Source organism: Sapajus apella, unplaced genomic scaffold (genome assembly GCF_009761245.1).
Source record: "Sapajus apella isolate SASKATOON/1434 unplaced genomic scaffold, GSC_monkey_1.0 scaffold25, whole genome shotgun sequence".
NCBI lineage: Eukaryota > Metazoa > Chordata > Mammalia > Primates > Cebidae > Sapajus > Sapajus apella.
This window is the reverse complement of record NW_022436965.1, coordinates 22,078,855-22,098,221: the sequence shown is the minus strand read 5'-3', so window position 1 is coordinate 22,098,221 and position 19,367 is coordinate 22,078,855. Positions and strand designations below refer to the sequence as shown.

General features: G+C 36.5%; 1 protein-coding gene across 2 annotated transcripts in view; it reads left to right on the top strand.

Moving 5' to 3' along the window:
* POU2F1 (POU class 2 homeobox 1) overlaps positions 1-19,367 on the top strand; it is a 182,092-nt gene that overhangs the window by 72,576 nt on the left and 90,149 nt on the right. The window contains exon 2 of one of the 2 annotated variants that reach the window (XM_032291510.1): positions 5,959-6,059. The exons of the other annotated variant lie outside the window; for it this stretch is intronic. The gene's annotated coding sequence lies outside the window, so the exon portion shown is untranslated. The remainder of the gene's footprint in view (positions 1-5,958; positions 6,060-19,367) is intronic. 2 annotated transcript variants of the gene reach the window in all.

Sequence of the window (19,367 nt, the reverse complement as noted above, 5' to 3'; positions counted from 1 at the left end):
TGCTTATAATTAAGTTGCAAGACAGGAAAGAATGGTTGAAATTAAAAACCTTAATTTAATAATGATTGTGCATTAATAACCAGACCAAATTTTGGAAATTCATAATGTGCATATACAACATGAATTTTGCAGAGTTTTGGCAGAGTATCTGTGGCAGCCACATGTCTTCCCAGAACACTGAACTAATCCTTAGTAAACTCTGGTAACTCTAACTTTTAACTTATGAACACCAAATTAAGAACTCTTAATAATTTAATGTATTTGTTATTGGTAGTTTGCTTTCAGTTTCAGGCAATTGGAGCTGGCTTAAATACAAAGGAGTTTGCATGGCTAATGTGATTGAGAAACTGGAAGCCTCAAGGACAATAAGACTGGGCTGTGTTTGGACTCTGCTCCTCTGTGTTTTGGTTTACCCTCATGGTTGCAAAATAACTACTAGCAGCAGCCAGGGAAATATGCTTCCTTGTTAATAATGTCCAGAGAAAAGAGAGTAGTCTCAGTGTTCTCTATTAAAAGTAATACTGTATCAGAAAGGTTCAGGAGCTCTGTCCTTGATTTCACTGGCCAAAATTGAGGAAAAATTTGAAATGAAGTTCACTTTTGAGCAAGTCACTAGCTATAGGGATGGGATTAATCATTCAGTCATTCCTTGTCTTTGCTCTTATTCAGCTGGGGAGAGTTGGAATGGCAACCAGTAGGTACTACTACTATGTAGTCCTCAGTCAAATGTCACAATCAACAGTAGCAGCAATTTTGAATCTATTCTGTCCCACTAGTGGCATGAAGAAAATACTTTGGCAGTCACTGGTATAATGAGAAGTGGGCTAAGGATGGACCCTAAGGAACACTAACACTTAACAAATAGGGCAAGAGGCTGGGCGCAGTGGCTCACGCCTGTAATCCCAGCATTATTTGGGAGGCCAAGGTAAGTGGATCACTGAGGTCAGGAGTTTGAGACCAGCCTGACCAACATGGTGAAACCACATCTCTACTTAAAAAATACAAAATTAGCATGGTGTGGTGGTGCACATCTGTAATCCCAGCTACTTGGGAGGATGAGGCAGGAGAATTGCTTGAACCTGGGAGGTGGAAGTTGCAGTGAGTTGAGATTGTACCATTGCATGGGCAACAAGAGGAAAACTCCATCTCGCAAGCAAAACAAAATAAAAAAACAGAGCAAGAACGAGGAGCCTGTGAATACATTTCCTGTTTATTCCATATTGTTCCTTTGAGATAGAATAAGACAATAATGAGGACTCTAGGATTTGTTTCTTTTGCATTTCTTTTTCCAAAAGACTACAGTAAATGCTGGAAACACATTAAAGTTAGAAATCGAGACTTGAATTTATTCTTTAACTAAAAATGTTCCTCGAACATTTAAGTAAAAATATATCTATGATACAAGCGTTTCCTCATTTAAGATAATAGCAAGCAGAAAACAAGTTAAATGTAATTATTTTTTGTTTCCTTCCTCGTATGTAAAGTCAAGAATTTGACATTTGAGTAAATTTCATCATATTTTTTTTTTATCGTAAAATAGCTTACGAAATAAATCCTGGGAATAAGTAAACAAATTTTTGAATTTCCTGGAATGGTTTTTTTTTTTTAATTGTGGCTAGTCTTCAGATTCTCTCAAAATACAATTTTAAAAGTCCATTTTTTTTCAGGTGTAATGCTGTAGGCATTTAGCAATTTATTTTTAATTATGAGCTTCAGAAAACTATTCAGCTTGCTTGAATTCATCAATTTTAACAGCATATGGCGTGTTTGATTCACCCAGTGGCTTTTCTTCATTAAATCTGTGTGTCTCTGGTCACTTTAATTTCACTAGCTTAGCTGTTTCTTTGAAGTGCTGCCCATTAGAATTATGGAAAGAAAAGAAATACGGAAGGAGTTGTGATTGGATGTACTGAGGTTAAAGGATGAAATGAAAGGTGTATCTTCTAGTATATGAAGGCACTATGGTTAGATACTAAGGACTGCATTCTTGTATGTTTTTTAAAAAAAATCTTAGTAAGCATTGTTAAAATTTATTACTCAAACTTCATCCTCATCTTTACATATATATTATGTTGAAAAAAAGCATTCTTTTAAAAGGAATAAATGGTTAGGTTTGCTGCCCTGTGTGGAAAGACCTCAGTGATTGGAGAGTGATTGTGATTAGTAATACATTATGAATGGTAGTGGATTGAATGTTCTATGTGCAAGGACCCTCTTGTCCCTGTAAACAGACATTTGATTTTCCCTTGGTGCTTTACATGTGTAGGAATGGTAGACATGCTGAACTACTATTTATCTCTGCATATCTTTTAGTCAGTGAAATATTAGCCAACAGACTCAATTCAAGAGATCACTGAGTTTTTTTGCATTTTATTTTGCTGCTGTTCCTCGACTAGTTCCAAAGAATGGGATAAAGCATTGCATTTCTGTTTCATGTTTGTCTTCTCTGAAGTTTGACACTGTAAGTCATTGGTTCAGAATCTTCTAGGGGTTTGTTAAAACACAGCTTGTTGGGTCCCCCACCTCCAGAGGTTCTGATTCAGTAGGTGTGGGGTAGGGGCCAAGAATGTACATTTCTCATAATTATGTTTCCAGATAATGTTCATGATGCTGATCCAGTTACTGCCCTTTAAGAATAGCTACTGTGCATTGTTCATAATAGCAAAGCCATTGTATCAACCAAGGTGCCCATTAATGATGAGTAAAGCAAGTGTGGTACACAGATAACCATGGCATACTACACAACCATAAAAATGGATACAGCTGGAGGCTATTACCCTAAGCAAATTGTTGCAGAAACAGAAACCAAAATACTACATGTTCTCACTTAAAAGTGAGAACTAAACATTGGGTAGGTACCACACGGATACATAGATAGGAACAACAGACACTGGGGACTCCAGAAGGGTCAGGAGGAAGGGGAGCAAGGGTTGAAAAACTACAGATCAGGCACTGTATTCACTGGGTTATGGTTCAGTGGAAGTCCAAACCTCAGTATCATGCAATATATCCAGGTAACAAACCTGCACAAATACCCTCTGAATCTAAACTAAAAATTAAAAATTTACAAAAAGAATCACCATTGTGAAAACCCTTATTTCTGGTTTTTTTTTTTTTTTTTTTTTTTGGAAGATGGAGCCTTGCTGTGTCGCCAGGCTGGAGTGCAGTGGCGTGATCTCTGCGCACTGCAGCTTCTGCCTCCCAGGCTCAAGCATTTCTGCTGCCTCAGCCTCCCGAGTAGCTGGGATTACAGGTGCACGCCACCATGTCCAGCTAATTTTTGTATTTTGATAGAGACGAGTTTCACCATGTTGGCCAGGTTGGTCTCAAACTCCTGACCTCAGGTGATCCGCCTGCCTTGACCTCCCAAAGTGCTGAGATTACAGGCGTGAGCCACTGTGCCCAGTTGTAAAAACTCTCATCAATTTTAATTAAATCAAGGAACAGTCATATTAAATTTATTTAAGGAGAAGTTGCATAGCATTTACTACTGTTTAAATTAGACTTTATATTGGTGTCTCTCTTCTCGCTCTTTCTGAATGTTACTTATTACATTAGGTGACCCACAGGAAATATTCACTTAAAATTTTATTTACTAGTGTTTAAATTAGACTTTATGTTAGTTCTCTCTCTTTTTTTCTCTCTCTCTCTGAATGTTACTTATTATATTAGGTAACCCATAGGGAATATTCACTTAAAATTTTATATTTCTTTAGTCAAAGAATGGTTATCACTTGGTGATTGGCATTTCGTAACTTTTCACAGGCACGTTAGTTATTGCTGTTGGGCTGAAAGCCACTTTGGACTAGCAGAAAATACTTTGCTTTATTTTGTTTAACATTTCAAGCAAAGATAAAAATTTTTTAAAAATATTTTTAACTGAGAACATAATTATTATTTCACTAAATGAGTATTGAAATTTTTAAAACCTGTCTGAAGCCAGTACAGCCTCTTTGCCATTGCCAGCTGTGCATGTTGCTATGGAAACTCAGTAGAGATTAGCAGGATTACTGTTGTGAGGGCCACACCTGGTTTATTTGCATCCAATATAAGTTGGGGAACGTTTCAAAAGAATAAGAGGTCTCAAGATGTGCCAATGGACAGAGAGAAAGAGCTTGTTAGTTTGTAACCATCATATTGGAAGGTCAGGTAGGTTTTTCTTACGGGTTACAGTTCCTACTCAGGTGGGTTTAGTGGATTTGTTAAAAATTTGTTTTGCGTATTCATTTCTCTCAGTGTCTCACTATTCCTTAAGGTGCTTTTTGGTTTTGTGTGCTTTTTGCTTTAGGTATTTCTTACAGTTTAAAAATTCTTTTCATTCTCTTAAAAGTATGTACAGTTTTTTGTTTTTGGTTTTGAGACAGAGTCTCATTCTGTTGCCCAGACTGGAGTGCAGTGGTACAGTCTCAGTTCATTGCAATTTCCACCTGCCGGGTTCAAGCGATTCTCCTGCCTCATCCTCCCAAGTAGCTGGGATTATAGGTGTGCACCACCACACCTCACTAATTTTTGTTTTTGGTTTTTTTTTTTTTTGAGAGGGAGTCTCATTCTGTCACCAGGTTGGAGTGCAATGGCACTAATTTTTGTATTTTTAGTAGAGACAGGGTTTCACCATGTTGGCCAGGATGGTCTTGGTCTCCTGACCTCGTGATCTGCTGGCCTTGGCCTCCCAAAGTGCTGGGATTAAAGGCATGAGCCACCATGCCCAACCAACAACTCTTTTCTTTTTTTGAGACAATGTCTCACTCTGTCGCCCAGGCTGGAGTTCAGTAGTGTGATCTCAGCTCACTACAACCTGTGCCTCAGCTCACTACAACTTCCGCCTCCTGGGTTCAAGCGATTCTCCTGCCTCAGCCTCCTGCGTAGCTGGGACTACAGGTGCTTGCCACCACCCCTGGCTAATTTTTTGTATTTTTAGCTTCATTGTGTTAGCTAGGATGGTCTCAACCTCCTGACCTCATGACCTGCCCACCTCGGCCTCCCAAAGTGCTGGGATTGTAGGCGTGAGCCACCGTGCCCAATGCCTGGCCTTAACAACTCCTTTTCAAGAGGACACTTTGAACTGCATTTGATTTTGTTTGTACCATTGCACCTCAGCTGTTCAGATTCATGAAATAGGAACATCACTGAATGTATAGAAAAAAGTTATTTGAGCCAGTTATGTGAGCACTGAGTATGGATATGTAAAATTTACACAGTTTTCATTAATTAGTTATGTTACTCCATCAGTTACACTGACTTATACCAGTTACACTAATTAGTTATGCTAAATCAAAAATAGCTATAATATTACAAGTAGATAGTAAATAAGAGTCATAGCATGTACCATTTCTTCTTTATTGGTTGAGGCTGTTTGAATTCTGTTGATCAGGATTTTGAGGTTTCATAACAAAGAGAGGGATGGTCAACCAGTGATAGTGAATTTTCATACCTGTGTGTACCAAGTATTGATCTTCCTCTTTTTCTAAATACAAAATGTAATCTTATGTCTTTTTTCAGAATACTTTACATCTATAGCAACCTGTATGGATCTATTGCTATCTAAATCCCCTATGTATATATATATGAAGACAATAGATACTTGTATATTGAGGGGAGGTTAATGTCAAATGTGGAGATCAGGGTTTGTTTTTTTTTTTTATGTTAGTGAAATGCACGCTTAGAAAAATCTAAGTAGGCTGTTTTATCCAGCTTCATGAAAGAATGGCACCATACAATACATGTTCAAAGAACTCTCTGATTTATCTCCATGTTCCGTTAGTAAGGGCAGGTACTAGTTACTTCTGTTTTGTAGGTGAGGAAATAGGCACGAGAGGTGCCTGCCTAAGGCAGCTAATCTGAATGTGCCCTGATGAATAGTCCAGTGTCCCCCACTGTGTGTAATTGTTCTCTCTTTAAGTGTTAGGTTATTTTATACAGCTTACTCAGTTTTGCCTTTTTCTCTTTTTGTGTTCATAGACTGGAAAAGTAAGAAGAACTTTCCTGCCTTTTTAATTACCAAACTACTCTCAGTTTTCAATGAATCAGTTCAAAGAAAGAATGCAGTCTTTCTATACCTGGTAAATATTTTCTGCTAAATAAAGCTATTAATTTAGTAGCATCTGATAAATCCAGGTGTTATGATTGCCTTTAATTTTGTGGAATGACTATCAAAATGACATCAAATATGTATTTTTAACTCTGAAATTTGTTTGATATTTATTGATATGATGGAGTGATGCTTGGGATGACTGTGACCCAGCCAGCAATTGAAAATAGTTTAGGATTGGCCCTAGTTCTTAGATTAGACTCTGGTCTCTTTTGAAAAAGTTGTGAAATTAATGCAAGCAAGGTATATAAATATATTTTTATATCATCCTTATTCTGTGATAATATATCATTTGCATTAATCACTGTATGGTAGTTTAATAGAGGCACTGTGTAAATAATAATTTTATAAAGTTAATATAGTAATTAGAATATATAGTATACATTTACTGTTTTACAAATTACCTACATGAAGATTAAAGAAGTAATTATAGAAGTTCAGCAAGCTAGTGTAGAACTGAGATCAACTCTAGTTCAGAATCTACGTCTGACTCCTAGTCTAGTGCCTTTTTTATATTTTTAAGTACTTTAAGTATAAATATACACATCTAGGAGAATAAACAAACCATAGTGATGTTTCACATGGATTTTTCTTTTATAATAACTTACAGTGTTACAGTTAACAGTATTAACCATTAATTAACTGGTATGTGCCTTTGAAACTTATTTATATGTATTGTTTTATTTAAGCCTACAAGAACTCTTGAGAGTATTACTGTCTCTGTTTTACAGATGAAAAAAACTGAGGCTCAGAAAGGCAGTCATATAGTTCAATATGCTAGAACTGGAGTTTAAACCTAGCTCTCTGTTAGTCCAATAGGATATTTTGTGTGACTGAACATTTATCTCATGTTTTCACTTTTTATAGTTGATCATCAAGCAATAATTTATTTTTTGCAAGACATTTTAAAAACACTTCAAAATTAGCTGACACCTGTAATGAAAAAAATTGATGTTATAGAAAGAGCGTTATTACATTTCACGTGACTGACTGGAGTTGGGGTAAATAAAGGCTTGTTATCATGAATGAAACTGTAATAATAGCCAAAATGTCTGAGTTTGCCAAAACCAGGAGAATCTTTGCTTTAAAACCTGCCTCATTCCCTGAAGTTCACCTTTTCTTAGGAATCTTTCATTAAATTACACCCATCACCTGGCTGGCCAGAAGAGGGTGGGGACACAGAGAATGTAGGCTTTTTTTTTTTTTTTTTTTTTTTTTTTGAGACGGGGTCTCTCTGTCACCCAGGCTGGAGTGCAGTGATGAGATCTCCACTCACTGCAACCTCTGCTTCCCAGGCTCAGTGGTCTTCCCACCTCAACCTCTGGAGTAGCTGGTATTAGAAGGGTATACCATCATGCCCAGCGAGAGAGAGAGAGAGAGAGAGAGAGAGAGAGAGAGAGAGAGAGGAGTGTGTGTGTGTGTGTGTGTGTGTGTGTGTGTGTGTGTGTGTGTGTACGTGTACAGGGTTTTGCCATGTTGCCCAGGCTGGTCTTGAACTCCTGAGCTCAAGCAATTTGCCTGCCTCAGCCTCCCAAAGTGCAGGGATTATACCTCATGTAACAGTTTATTCCTGGTAAGGTATGGAGATGTTATAACAAAGAATTTTTACTTACGTGCATTTTAACCTATGCTATTCAAAATGAGAAATAAGGTACGTTAGATTGCCTGGTGCCTTTCTATTTTGGGCCTTCATATTTAGGACTTTATACAAGATGAGAAGCATTAACAGATATTACTTTGATATTGCTTTTTAGTAAAACTCTTTTGCCTAAAGCTAATAAAGATGATGCAAAATTAATTGACATCTGTCATTATGGAAAGATTACAAAGTTGACTACCCTAAGCATGCTTCTACTACTCATCCTCTGAGTAGAAGGGCAGGAGGGTGGGGCAGGGCTGGAGGGACTAACATTTCCTGGAATTCCTACTCTGCTTGCCATGTGCTAGACATGCTCACATGTGTTCTTTCATTTTTAGTATACATACATGTGTAGACGTATAGAAAGTAGGGCAAAAAGAAGAAAAGCATTTTGCATGGAATTATTCCTTCTTTTTTTTTTGAAGGTCAGCTTGTTAACCCTCCACATTCTTTTATCATTTGCTTTTGGCAGCACCAAATGCAGTTGATTATTTCCAGTCTCTGAATCATAACTGCCCTGGACTGCTGTATAGTGTTCATCTGGCCAGAGATGCCTCTTTTTTCTTTTAAGTTTTCAGAAGACAACATTTATACTTTTTAAAAAAATGTTATTTGAGGATTAAAACAAGAAAACCAACTAGTATTTCAGACATGTTTTGATAGTACTAACATTATTAAGACTCGGTTCTTAACTGTGTACAGTAAAGATTATTTTTCTGGCCTGTGGATTAAAAGTCAGTTAAAAAGCATGGAAATACTTGAGGATCACTTAAAATTTTTTTCTTGTACTAGGAGAAAAATGTGAACAGTTGTATTTATTAAATATTAAGAGATAATACCATTTTTATAATTACTGATTATTTTCAGAATAACATTTTAATTTTAAGGATAACCTTGGGAGACAGCATAATTATTCTCATTTTTCAAATGAGAAAATTAAGTTTCACGTGTTAGATTAGTTTTTTAGTAGTGCCTTAACAGGGTACCATAAGCAGCAGAAATTTATTGCCTCTTAGTTCTGGAGGCTAGAAGTCCAGAATAAGGTATTAGTAGGTTTGGTTCTTTCTGAGGGCTCTGAAACAGAATCTGTTCCATCCATCTCTTCTTGTCTTTGTGTGTCCTATGTCTGTCTCTGTTCAAGTTTCTCCTTTATATAAGGACAACAACCATACTGGATTAGGGGCAGGCCTATGGACCAGATCTTAACATTTGCAAAGGTCTTCTTTCTCATTAAGGTTGTATTACAAGTACAAAAGGTGTAAACTGTAACATATTTTGGGGAAAGACACAGTTCAATCCATAACAGATGTTAAGTCCTTTCCTCTCTTAAATAGTGTCTCTTAAGTAGGAAAGTTTGACATTGCACATTGTAGTGCCACTAAAATGGAAGTTTTAAAAGAACATGACAATATATTTATAATATCACATTTATAATTTATTTTCTAATATTGTCTTATGTCTGAGGAGATTTTATTTTAAATTAACCGAGTTTCTAAAATATTAATAGAATTTTGGGTTGTAATGGTTTCAGACTTTTTCTCCAAGTAATAAGTAAGTGATGACACCAACTGTGTAAAGATGTTCAAAACCCAGGCGCTTAGATCTGGCTTTAAGTCTGAACTTCCATTAATAAAATGTAGACCTTTAAAATGTAGGCTCCTCTATAAGATCTTGAAATGTCTGTCAGGATACTGTTTAAATTGTTGCAAGAGCAATCTGACAGTGGATTATCTGTACATTTCATATTTCTATAAGAATTGTGGTCTTGCCAGTGTTAATACACATCTTGTGACTAGGGATTTCTGAGTGTTGGAGAGGTCAAAGCTACACTAGGATAACTAAAAAACGCTGTATAGGGGTTTGTTCATCTGTTTCCTTTTTCTTTCTTCACTATTTTTTTAAAATTTCAAAATAATTTCAGAATTATAGAAAAAATGAAAGAATAGTGCAACTTGTCTCAGAAACTTTTGAGAGTAAGTTACTGACTTGATGCTCTGTCACCCCTAACTACTTTAGTGTTCCTACAAATAAGAACATTCTTCTACATAGCCACAATACAAACATAAAAGTTAGGAAATTAACATTGATAGATTACTATCAACTAATCCATAGACCCTATTCAGATTTTGCCACTTGTCCCCAAAATGTCCCTTAGACCAAAATAATCCAATCTAAGACTGCACGTTGCATTTATTTGTCATATCTCTTTACTGTTCTTCAATCTGGAATAGTTCCTTAAGTCTTTTTTATTTCTAGGGTCATGGCACTTTGGAAGCATACGTTTTATGGAATGTTTCTGAATTTGGATTTACCTGATGGTTCTGCATAATTAGATTCAGGTCATGTCATACATCTTTGGCAGGAGTATCACAGAGTGATACTGCATTCTTATTGCATCCTTTCAGGTGGTGCAGTATTTTGATTTTTTTTTTTTTTTTTTTTTTTAGATGTAGTCCTGCTCTGTCGCCCAGGCTGGTGCACAGTAGTGCAATCTCAGATCACTGCAACCTCTGCCCCCTGGGTTCAAGCAATTTTCCTGTCTCAGCCTCCCGAGTAGCTGGGACTACAGGTACACACCACCATGCATAACTAATTTTTGAATTTTTAATGGAGACAGGGCTTCACCATATTGGTCAGGCTGGTCTAGACCTCCTGACCTCAGGTGATCCACCCACCTTGGCTTCCCAAAATGCTGGAATTACAGGCATCAGCCACCACGCCTGGCCTGTTTCTTGACTGATTAAGTTAACTTCGATCACTTAAGGGGGTGTTTGTCAGTCTTCTCTTCTGTAAAGTTGTGCTTCTCTTTGTAACTAATAATTATTTTATGGGGAAACTGTAAATTTTCATCACCAAGTTTTCACTTACTAGATTTCATAGCCAGTCTCCCTCCCTCCCTCTCCTCCTCCCCTTTTCCCCCCTTCCCCCCCTTCCTTCCATCTTCCCTCCCTCTCTTACTGTGTCTCACCCTCTTTCTTGACAGGGTCTCACTCTGTTTCCCAAGCTGGAGTACAGTGGCACAATCATAGCTCACTGAAGCTTCAAACTCATGGGCTTAGCAGATCCTCCCACCTCAGCTTCCTGAGTAGCTGGAACTACAGGTGCATGCCACCATACCTGGCTGACTTTTAAATTTTTTGTAGAGATGGGATCTCACTATGTTATCCAGGCTGGTCTCAAACTCCTAGATTCAAGTGATCCACTTTAGGCCTCCTAAAGTGCTGGGATTACAGGCATGAGCCACCCATGCCTGATCTTTTGTTATTTCCTGACTGAACTAATACTGTGATGGTTTTCAAATATTGATTTCTTAATTATATTATTTATTCTACATTATTTGGCATCCTACTATAAGGAAAAGCTTTCTCTTTTCTATATTTATTTATATCTGTATGGACTCATGAATTCCTTTAAGTAATAGTTACAATTCATTCATTATTTTTTTCTTGTCCAAATTGTCCAAAATTTGGCTAATAAGAATCCCTTCAAACTGATTTTGTGTCTTTTTCACATATTCCTATAATTTTTTAAAGTACTTCCACTAATAGTTTTTGTTGTTTGTTTGTTTTGAGAATCACTGTTTTTTTAATAGTAGAAAGTAGCTGTTTGTTTTGAGAATCACTGTTTTTTTTAATAGTAGAAAGTAGCATTTAGAAATCAAGGTCTGGGTGCCAAGTGTGCTCATTGCTGTAGGGATATTATTGCCCCCAGGCACTCTAGAGAATAGAATATATGTATATGTGTGTGTATTTTACTTAAAGCTATATTTATTTTTGCATTTGTATGTTCTGAAAACCATTGACTTTATACCAAAACCTCTAATTCCAATGTAGTATTATAGTTCATTCTAGTTTTTTCTCTTTAAGATTTTAGTTCTTTCCTCCAACAGTGGTGCATTTAGCTCTCATTATCCTTAAAATGTTTATAGTCGTCTCTCTCCATATAACCAATCTTCTGGTTGCTGCTACCTCCTCACTTTCTTAAGCTTGGATGCCTGCCTTGCTCAGCCCCATCTAATGGCTTTTGGACTGAATTATGAAAAAAAAGTTCATTTTTTTTGACAAATATTAAAGTAAATTGGACAAATTTGCTTCTACGACTCCACCTTTGGTTAATTTGCTTCCTCTATTCTTATTTATTTTTAATTTGGAACCCTATTAGTTCCATGTTGATGGAAATTCTTTGAGATTTTTTTTTTTTAATATTAAGCATAATTAGGCATTTTATATTATCTTAATCCTACTCTTAGGAGCTCTTACATTTAAGGTGTTAAAGATAATGAGCTGGCTAACTAGAGATGCTCTGAACATTGATTATTTTTAATTTCAGGGAATATCATCAGTTTAAAATGAATTGCTTTTATGATATGAAAACATTCCATCATTTATGAAGAACAATAAGGACTTTTTAATGTTTTTAAGTCAATTCTGGTCTCATTTACCTCAGCTCTAAATTCTTTTCATACAACATTATTTATAAACAATTAATGCCAGATTATAAGATGAATTCCAGAAAACTCAAGGAGTTACTACCTGTGTGAAGATGATTTATATGCAGATTTTTTCTTATTAGAATGATCTAGGGACATTTATTAACTTTAGAATTTGTTAGCAAATCATAAATAGCAAATATAAAAAGAATATTTGACTCCTAAACTGTTAAGGGGGGAAGAAAGAGGCATAAAGAAATTACATTTAATGTAAAGTAGGAAAGAAGGGTAAGGGAGATCAATAACAAAGAAGAACTAAAGTAAATAAAAACTGTTTTTACATGATGGGAAAAGGCCAAATATATTAGTAATCACAAAGGAAGTAGTAAATGGGTTAAACAAACCTCTATTCAGATGGGATTTTTAAAAAATGAAAATCCTATCTATTTCTTTTCATAAGAGACATACCTAAAACTAAATGACACAGAAAAGATGATTAATGAATCTATGGAGATATGCCAGTCAAATAGTATCAAAACAAAAGGGCTGTTATAGCAGTAAGTTCTGAGGCCAAAAAAGGGAGGGTAATTTTAAAGTGGTAAAGGAATAGTTTACCAAGCAGAAATGTCCATGTACGTAAAAATATGTAATATAAAATGCCTAAGTAATAGACCAAGATGACAGAGATGTTAGGATTATCTGACAAGGATTTTAAAGCAGCTGTCATAAAAATGCTTCAACGAGTAATTATGGACACACTTGAAACAAATGAAAAAAGTATGAAGTCTCAGCAAAGAAATAGGCCTCAGTCGATAGGAAATATTAAGAAAAACTAATTAGAAATTTTAGAACAGACAGCTAGCTACAATATCTGAATTAAAACTTATTGTGTAGGCTCACAGCAGAATGGAGGAGACAGAGTGAACTGAAGATGGAACAATAGAAATTACCCAATCTGAACAAGAAAGAGAAAAGAGAACAAATAATAATAAATGAACGCTCAGGGACCTTTGGGACTACAACACAAAGATCTACAACAAAAGTTCTAACTTGCTGAAAAGTACTTTGAAACAGTGGCTGAAAACTCCCCAGATTTGGTAGAAGACATAAACCTATATAGATCAAGAAACTGAGCAAATTTCAAACAGAAAAATAAAAAAAATCTCCCAAGATGTGTTACAGTGAAACTTCTATAAACGAGAGACAAAGGAAAAATCTTGAAAACAGCAGAGAGAAATGATACCTTACCTATGGGAAAACAATTCCAGGGATAACAGATATTTTATCAGAAACCATGGAGGCCAGGAGGCTATGGCATGATATTTTTCAGGTACAGAGAGAGCTCAAACTCCCCCAAATCTATATTTAGCAAAAATGTCCTTCAGTGATGAAGGGGAAATCAAGATATTGTTAGGTGAAGGAAAAGAAAGAAAATTTACTTCTAGCAGACCTACTCTGAAAGAATGGCTAAATAAATGAACAAGAAATATAGTCATGTGCCACATAACAATGTTTCAGTTAATGATAGACAGTGTATATCACTGAGGTACCATAGGTTATAATGGAACTGAAAAATTCCCATCTTAGTGATGTCTTGATGATTCTGGCCCTGTGTAGGCTCATCTAGTTTGAGTCTTAGTTTTAACAAGACAAACTTAATTTAAAAAAATTTGTAAATAGAAAAACCTTATAAAAAGGATGTAAAGAAAGAAAACACTTTTGTGCAGCTACACAATGTCTTTGTATTTTAAGCTACTATGGGGTTATTACAGAAACCTATATATATATATATATATATATATATATATATATATATATATATATATTTTGAAACAGAGTCTCGCGCTGTCACTGAGGCTGGAGTGTGGTGGCACGATCTCAGCTCACTGCAACCTCCACCTCCCAGGTTTAAGGGATTCTCCTGCCTCAGCCTCTCAAGCAGTGGAATAACAAGGGTGTGCCACCACACCCAGCTAATTTTTATATTTTTAATAGAAACAAGGTTTCACCATGTTGGCCAGGTTGGTCTCGAACTCCTGACCTCAAGTGAGATGCCCACCTCAGCTTCCCAAAGTGCTGGGATTACAGGCATGAGCTACCACCCCCGGCCAAAATTTAAACTTTTTTTTTTTTAATGAAAGGTTTATAAAGTAAATAAGTTACAGTAAGCTAAGGTTAATTTACTATTCAAGAAAGAAAATATGTTTTTATAAATTTAGTGTAGCTTAAGTGTACAGGCTTTCTATAGTCAACACTATTATATAGTAATGTCTTTGGCCTTCACATTCACTCACAACTCCCTCCCTAGCTTACCCTTAGCAATTTCTAGTCCTGTAAGTCCCATTCATGGTAAGTGCCCTATACAGCTGTACCATTTTTAATCTTTTATACTGTCTTTTTACTGTACCTTTTCTATGTTTATGTATGGTCAGATATTCAAATACCACTTTGGAAATACTTGTTTAGAAATAAAAATACCATTGTGTTACAGTTGCCTACAGTAATACTAACATGCTGTACAGATTTGTAGCCTAGGAATAATGGGCTGTGCAATATAGCCTAGGCGTATAGTAGGCTGTAACATCTAGTTTTGTGTAAGTATGTTCACACAGTGATGAAACCACCACATGACACGTTTCTTAGAACACAGCCCCATTGTTAAACAAAGTGTGAGTATACTTGGTTGTAAATCCAGCAAAACATGTACGGGATTTGTATGCTGAGAACCACAAAGTGCTGATGAGAGAAATCAAGGAAGATACAGAGTAAGGGAGAGATACACTGTATTCAAGGATTAGAAGGCTTAACATGGGAAAAAACAGTTCTCCCCAAATTGGTAATGTACTTTCTGTCAAAATTCTCACAGACTTTTTTCTAGACATGGGCAAGGTTATTCTAAAATTAATATGAAAATGCAAAGGAATTGAAATAGCCAAAAACATTTTGAAGAAGAATAAAATAAGAGTCAGTTACTCCAATTTCAAGATTTATTATGTAGCCACAGGAATCAAACTTGAGAGTATTGGTGGTGGGATTAACACAGATCACTGGAACAGAATATTGAACTGAGAAATTGACCCAGAGACATATAGCCAACTTATTTGTGACTAAGTTACAAAAGCAATTCAATGGAGTAAGATAGTCTTTCTGACAAATGACTGAAGAAAAACAAAACAAAACAGGAACTTAACCTAAACCTCACATCAAAAAACAAAACAGAAGAAAATCTTCAGTATGTAGGATTTGATGAACAGTTTTTAAACATGACACCAAACATACAATCCATAAAAGAAAAATTGATAAATTGGCTTATCAAAGTTAAAATATTTTGCTATGCGCATACCTCTGTTAAGAGGATGAAAAGACATGGTCCACAGTGGGAGAAAATATTTGCAAAGAACATATCTGACAAAGGACTCTTACCTACAGTATATAAAGAACTTTCAAAATTCAACCCTAAGGAAACAATTCATTAGAAAATGAAATTTTTGGATTTTTTAAGAAAAATTCAAAAGAAATAGACATGTCACTGAAGAGGCTGTATGGATGGCAAATAAGCACATAAAAGGATGTTCAGTATTGCTAGCCACTAGGGAAATGCAAATTAAGATCACCATGAGATATCACTACACTAATAGAACAGTGAAAATTAAAAAATAGTGGCAATAGCAAATGCTAGTAGATTTGGAGAAGCAGATCTCTCTTACATTGTGGGGATGTAAAGTGGTACAGGTATTCTGAAAAATATCTGACACTTTCTTAAAAAACCAAGCAGTTCAGGCATGTTGGTTCATGCTTGTAATCCCAATACTTTGGAAGGCTGAGGTGGGAGGATGGCTTGAGCCCAGAAGTTCCAGACCAACCTGGGTAACACAGGGAGTCCCTGTCTCAACAAAAGTAAAAGTAGCTGAGCATTGTGGTATGCACCTATGGTCCCAGCTATCTGGGAGGCTGAGACTGAGATAGGATTGCTGGAGCTCAGGAGATTGAGGCTGCAGTGAGCTGTGATCACACAACTGAACTCCAGCCTGGATGACAAAGTGAGACCCTGTCTCCAAATAACAGCAACATCAAAATCCCTAAACCTGATACAAGTAGAGTTTGGATATTTGTCCCCACCCAGATCTCATGTCAAGTTGTAATCCCCAGTGTTGGAGGTGGGGCCTGGTGGGGGGTGTTTGGATTATAGGGATGGATCCCTCATGGCTTGGTGCAGTCTTCCTGATCGTGAGTTCTCAAGGGATCTGGTCATTTAAAAGTGTGTGGCAACCTCCCTCTTCAACCTCTGTCTCTCTTGCTCCTGCTTTTGCTATATGACATGCCTGCTTCTGCCTCACCTTCTACCATGATTATAAGCCTCCTGAGGCCTCCCCAAAAGCAGATGCTGCTATACTTCCTATACACCCTGCAAAACCTGAGCCAATTAAACCTCTTTTCTTATCCGTTACCCAGCCTCAGGCATTTATTTATAGCAGTGTAAGAATGGCCTAATGCATACACATGGCCTATGAGTTAGCAGTCTCACTTCTGTGCATTTATCCCAGAGAAGTAAAACATTATGTTCACATACGTCTACAGATGTTCTTTACATATTTTATATATGAGTCCTGTATCAGAAATGTGCTTTGCAAATATTTTCCCCCAGTGTGGACTTCTTATCCTCTGTATATCCTATGTACGAAAGTTTACAGCAGATTTATTTTAATAGCCTAATACTTAGAAACAGCCAAAAAGTACCTCAATAAGTGAATGCCTAACAAACAGTGGGACATTGCTGAGCATGGTGGCTCATGCCTGTAATCCCAGCTACTTGGGAGACAGAAGTGGGATGATGGCTCATGACCAAGAGTTCAAGACCAGCCTGAGCAACATAGTGAGAACTTGTCTCTTTTAAAAAAAAATTTTTTTTTCTTTTTTTAATTAACCAGGTGGGGTGACTTGCTGCTAGTCCCAGCTGCTTGGGAGACTGAGGCCAGATGATCAGTTGAGCCCAGGTGTTTGATGCTGCAGTGAGCTATGATTTCATCACAGCACTTGGGCCTGGGCAACAGAGAGATACCCCATCTCAAAAAAAAAAAAAAAAAAAAAAAATCCTGAAATTTAAAAAATAAGCAAACTATGGGACATCCAGACCATGGAATACTTCACAAGAAAAGGGAATAACTGTTGATACACACAACAGCTTGGTTGGGTCTCAAAGACATACATAATGCTGAATAAAAAGTGCCAATCTCAAATGGTTACCTTATTGTATGTTTCCATTTGTATAACATTACCACAATGACCAGTTATAAAGCTGAATAGCAGATTGTCAGGAATTAGCCAGAGGAATAGGAGTAGTTGTGACTGTCATGGGGTAGCAGGATAGAATTCTTTGTGATGAAATAGTTTTGTATCGATTGTAATGATAGTTACATGACCCTGCACATGTGACATTTAAGTGACATAGAAGCATACTTAATATCAATTTTTTGGATTTAATATATTGTAGTTACATAAGACGAAACCAGTGGCGAAATTAGTGGATGGTACATGGGACCCATCTTTGCAGATTCCTTTGCATTTGTAATAATTTCAAAATAAAAAGGCAAAAACAAAAGAGAGGGATATCATAATTGCTATAGGATTTCAGAGGAAGAAGTAGTTCCTTGATAACTAGGAGAATGAGAGAAGACCTGCGGCCATAGCTTTTGAATAGTTTTTATAGGATAGGTAGACTTTTCACAAATCAGTACAGGGAAGAGAAGGGTATTTTAGACATATCAAGGTTAATAAGTGTTTATGGAATGACTGCCACTGTTTTATTATTATTAAGAAATGTTAACATCTGATTAGTCTGAAGAACATTTTAATTGAATGAAGAGGAATGTTTGTTTAAATTTTATATCTGATATAGAACTTGAGGATATTTGTTACCTTTGTGTTGTTACACAGATTCTGGAAGCCTAAGTGTAACAGAGAAAACATAAATTACCAATATCAGAAATGAAATGGAACAGTTTAAAAAATGGATAAGAATAATAAATGCCTGGGTTTTAAGCAAAACAAAGCTTATTTTTTTGTGGATTTAAGAAATTGAATCAGAGAAAAAGTCACATTTTATTTGTCAAAATAGGAGAACTCTTAACATTATTTTTATTTTTTGAGATGGAGTCTCTGTCACCCAAGCTGGAGGGCAGTGGCGCGATCTCGGCTCACTGCAACTTCTGCCTCCTGGGTTCAAGCAATTTTCCTGCCTCAGCCTCCCAAATAGCTGGGACTACAGGTGTGCACTACCATGCCTGACTACATTTTTGTATTTTTAGTAGAGATGGGGTTTCACCGTCTTGGCCAAGCTGGTCTCTAACTACTGACCTCAGGTGATCCTCCTTCCTGTCTCTCAAAGTACTAGGATTAGAGGCATGGGCCACTGTGCCTGGCGAGAACTCTAATATTAGACAACGATGTCAAGATAAATTACTATATAGGCCTATGTTAAAACTCTGTAGTGACCTATTCTTTTTCTTTCTGGAATGTTCACAGTTTGTAATTACACATTTTTGTTGATTGCTATATTTCTTTTTTTTTTTTTTTTTTTAGAGACAGGGTTTCACCATGTTGGCCAGGCTGTTCTCAAACTCCTGACCTCAGGTGATCTACCTGCCTTGGCCTCCCATAGTGCTGGGATTACAGGCATGAGCCACCGTGCCCAGCCTGCTTAATATTTCTATTACTCAATTATGAGCTTTCTGTAGCTCATCATTGTCTTCCCAGTTCCTATCCCTGTCCCTGACAGCACTTGGTAAATATTTGTCGAATGCATTAATGCATGAAATCAATGACTTGGCAAAACACTTTAGAATGAAAGTTACAGAGGTAGAGAAACAGCATGGTAGGATAGGCTAGACAGATAAGTTTAGTGGATTGGTAAAACTTTAATAGAGCTACACAAAGATTTAAGCTTTTACAACCAAGAAATTCAGGATTGGATTTTGTAATAGGTTGAGTTTTAAAGAATTCCAGATTGTTAGCATGAACAGTAGATGGGCCATGTAAATAGCTGTAAAAAATGTAATATAGCACAGGTTAAAAGAGACCAGAAACATGCCATTTCAAACTGTTTTCCGGTGTCGAAGCTTTCTTAATGAACCACCACTTAAATGACTTGATGAGATTAACTGACAGCCCATTCCTGTTTGAAGCACTATCTGATTCCCTATAGCATGCTGAAG